The 4,503-nt window shown below is 39.3% G+C and overlaps 1 pseudogene; it reads left to right on the top strand.

Annotated features, from left to right (window-relative positions):
• The first annotated feature begins 455 nt into the window (after nt 1-455).
• Nucleotides 456-975, top strand: LOC126757115 (uncharacterized; annotated as a pseudogene).
• The last annotated feature ends 3,528 nt before the right edge of the window (nt 976-4,503 follow it).

Here is a 4,503-nt window from a genome sequence, read left to right as displayed (position 1 = left end):
TGTTGAAACCTCTTCTTGTTAACAAAAATCTTAACCCTAGGGCCTTAAAAGGTCAGTTAGAATGTTTTGTTTTAAACACTAATATGTATTTTAATTCGCTAATTCGTTCCTCAGGTATCGACAAAACCAAGCTTCCAGTCCATTGGATGGCAAATAAAAAGGCTTCGGTCACAGCTTCACTTTTCAACGACTGGTTCTTACAACATTTTGTACGTAAAGTCCGAGAGTATCTCCGTTCAAAACAACTTGATTTCAAAGTTTTCCTAGTCATATACAACGCTCCTGGTCATCCAGACATTTCTCATAAAAACGTGAAGATAATGTTTCTACCTCCTAATACGACGTCTCTAATACTCGTACAACTACTCGATCAAGGCATTATTGCTACTTTTAAACATTATTATGTGAAGCATTCTTTTCAACACATAATAAAAGAAATTGAAACAAATAATGAAATGAATGTAATATCTGCGTGGAAAGCGTTCGGTATAAAAAACTGCATAGACTGCATTAGTTTCTCTGTAAGAGAAATTAAGAAAACCACTTTAAATAGGTGCTGGAAAAACCTGTGGGCGGATGTAGCGGTAATGCATACTGAGAATGGATTCCACGATATAACTATTGAAGAGGAGAAGGATTCCACGATATAACTATTGAAGATATCAATGAACTTTTCGAAAATGTTCTTATTTCCGTTGATGAGATTTTGCAGAAAACGGTTGTAATGACAACAAAGAGAATGAGGAGGACAGGGAAGAACATTCGAGCGCTGCTGGTCTTAATGCATCTTTGATCCAAAATGGGTTAAACATAGCGATGGAATTAGAAAATCATTTCCACAACTTGGACCCAAACACGGAACGGTCTGCAAGATTCCAGCGCCAATTAAATGAAGCAGTAGAATGCTACCGTGAGCTGTATGAAGAAGTAAAAGCAAAGAAGACGCAGCGATTAACTGACTGACTGACTGATTTTTTTAAATCTTAAACGTATTTTATATTATATCCATTTTGTTAACATTCCCAGAATACTTTATGTTTGTTCTTTTTAAAAGTAATACATATGTAAATAATACCATGAAAATCTACAATGTTTTAGTTGTGTAAGTTCTCACTGTACAAATAGATAGATTCACATATAAAATTAGATCTTTTTTACATGTTTGCCTTTTTAGCATGATTTATTTCGTAAATTGGTCCTTATAGAGAGTTTTGTATTAAAATATGTCTTTTTTTGCACGTTTTTTTTTTTTGCACGGGTAATTTACTGTCCAAGTTAACCGTACAAAAAGGAGATCAACTGTATATCGTCACCTAAAATGCAAAAAACCGTAACCTCACTTTTCATAAGTTTACAGGCGAAGAAAAAACGTTATAATAGAAACCACTCATATTGAAACTAAAATTGAGTTTTGGTTATATAATGATTATATTTTGGTTATCGTACACTCATATTGAAACAAAATTTGAGGTTGGGTAATAAAATGGTTATATATTGGTTATTATATCAGTTCGCGATTTTCGATTCTTTTTTTGATGATACAGTGCTTTACATTTTAGGTCACGATATGTAGAAAGAAAACGGATCACTTGAATTGCTTTAGATTTAAAATTTCGAGAGAAGCACAAATATGTTTTCGATGACCCATATTAATAATGATAGTAAGAATTTTGACGTAGTATGCTGTTTTCTCTCTCATTCTTATCCGTTTTTCTTTTTTTCTTCTCTTTACAAATATGTATTTTCTACTAAAAAATTATCAAATATATTTCGAATAGTAATAGTAATTATTGTAATTATTTTTTTCAAAACAAAAAATATTGACACCCTTTCACTACATCGAGATTACTCACGCCTTTTCGCAGATTACATCTCTAAGAATTATCAGAACCTCGCACAGTCATTATTTATGCATATAAATGCTCCAAAAGTGGGCGTGGCGTATACTTAAACAGCAGTCAAGCGTAAAAAACCATCTAAGCGCCACCGCCTTTAGGAGCATTAAGCTCGGCACTCTCATGCCTTTAAAGGCAATCAAACATATATACATATACACATAAACATATTTATTACAAGACTGACCTCAAAAGAAAAATGCGAAATTACTACGGGAATACTAGAAAGATAGTAAAGTAGTGGGCACAATTTTCAGATTTTTTTCTTTTTGATTCAAAACAGTTCACCATGGTGGAACTTTAATATCAGTTATTAAATCTGCAAAGTATGCAATAAGCGCGGCGGCGCAAATAAGCGAGGACTCAAGCCGAAAGCATAAATTGTGCGAAAAGTGGGTAAAAACAAAATTAAATTTAGTAGCGAAAAATAAAAATATATACTTTCGTACTTACCACGAAGCGTACAATGTAACAAGCTGGATGGCGCATGGGTTATGCAGCAGCCAGAGGTGAAAGGAGCAGCGTACGATTGCATGCAACTAGGCTGGTTGTGCTGGTTGTTGGTCGAGCGAAATGCCAGCATATAGATCTCAAAATTTATTGCAATTTAAACAGCGATTTTCACGCTTTAATTACCCGCGTTACATATAGCGGTGTAGGAAACGCGCAGCGCGGCACAAAAGTGAATGGCAAAGCAGAGAAGTTATAAATGGCAAAGTAAAGATATCATTTTGTCGGACACTCATACACATGTAATAATATTTGTATTTACTAGAAGTAGTACACGACTTAGGCCACTACGCGTTGATGCGCGGCACTTAACGCGGCGCGCGGAAGGCGCACAACCCAACGCCCGAACGCCAAAGGTTAAACACTGCAGCGGCAATGATTAAAACCTGCAATAACACTATGCACACAAGCGCTTGAGTACAGAGTCACCGGCAATGGTGGCAGCAACAACAACTAAAACGATGTCAGCGCCGTAGGGCACTCGGCCAGCCGACACCAGGCGCGCTGGCACAACAAAATGAGACGCGGTGCGCTAGCGAGTGCCGCATTCATTGCTGTGTGTAGCGAAGAGATAGTGGCGGCGGTGCCAATGACGCGCCAGCAAACCTACAGGAGTCGGTGATGTTGCAACACAGGGTGAGGCGGCAGCCAACGCACGCGCTGCACATACAAAACACTATATTGAGCGCAGCAAAGGTACAAACGGTGCACAGGTAGATAGGTGAGCGTACGATGCATGTGCGCGCCCGCGGTAATCTTTATATGTATTTATGGGTGTCTTTTTAATTTTGCATTTAAAAGGAAACTGCAACTGTGCGATTTTGTGTTGGCAGCAAAAATCAGAAGCGGCAGCCAAAGTGTATAAGGACCGGGTAATATTACGCGCCGCACATTTAATCAATAGTATGGCATCGCACATTAATTTATTATCTTTTTGGCACTCATCACTTAGGGGCATCTGCATTGGCGCGCAGCATCGCGGCTGACGATATGAGTGCGCGCACAGTGACGCATGGGACGCGCTTGTGGAGGCAAACGAGCGTTATGCCGATAAGAGCATTATAACGGCTGTAACCAGTTTTATTTAGTTAAACTGTTGTATTAAATCCAAAAATATTTTTTTTTGAAATTACATTTTATTTTAAGTATGATTATGTTTAAACTGAATAGCTCTTTGAAACTAGTTAATTGAAAGCAGTTGAAAGTAAGCGCTACCTCTGACATACTCTAGAAACAGTTTACCGTAATAATTCAAAACTTCTACATTAAACGAATGTTTCAAACATCACCTTACACAAATTCGCACACGAAAAGTTTCATTTATTATCACACGCGCGCGCTCCACAACACTAAATTATCCGCGACGCGAACAGGCCGTAACGAGTTGTATTTTTGCACTGTTCTCGTGTCGCCCAGTTTCCTTAGGCCTAACTCTGGATTTTAGTGCACAACGTTTGCACACATACAAATGTATACACATATGTACATGCAGCGCGTTGCAGGAGCCCAACAGCCGACCGGGCAGCGCGCCACCGCAGCCCGCGAAACGAACAGCCCACTTTTGCAAGTTGCAATGTTACTTTCAATATTGTTGTTCGTTTAGCTGTCGGTGGGACTGTATGTGTGCTGTGCAACAGTTAGCCAGTCAGCTAGTCGTTGTGACCAGTGGTCGCGCAGTTGGTGCTCGCATGCAATTCCCTCTGATGGCGGGTTGAGCGCAAGCGTCAGTCGCCTGCTTTTCAGTTCGTGTTATTAGAGAAATGTCCGGCCAAAGCGTCATTCAGTTAGTCGGTTAGACAGTCACCTTGTGAGTTGGTTGTGCATATATGTGTGTGACTCGTACGATAGACTACTGGGTGTGCGGTGCAGCTGAGTGGACGGACATGCGTTGGGGTGTTTGTCCAGTTTTTGTGCATGCTCGGCTCGACTGTTGGAATGCTAAGTTAGAATGAGAAATGGCATAAAATAAAAAAAACGTAAATAAGAATGGATTGTTGTAGATACGACTGCAGCGCAATGGAACAGCAGATAAGAATGCCAGACTGAAAGGAAAAACAAAAATGCCGCTTTCTCGATTTGTGTGTAGCATCCAAGAACA

The sequence above is a fragment of the Bactrocera neohumeralis genome, chromosome 4, assembly GCF_024586455.1.
Source record: "Bactrocera neohumeralis isolate Rockhampton chromosome 4, APGP_CSIRO_Bneo_wtdbg2-racon-allhic-juicebox.fasta_v2, whole genome shotgun sequence".
NCBI lineage: Eukaryota > Metazoa > Arthropoda > Insecta > Diptera > Tephritidae > Bactrocera > Bactrocera neohumeralis.
This window is presented reverse-complemented; position numbering and strand designations above follow the sequence as displayed.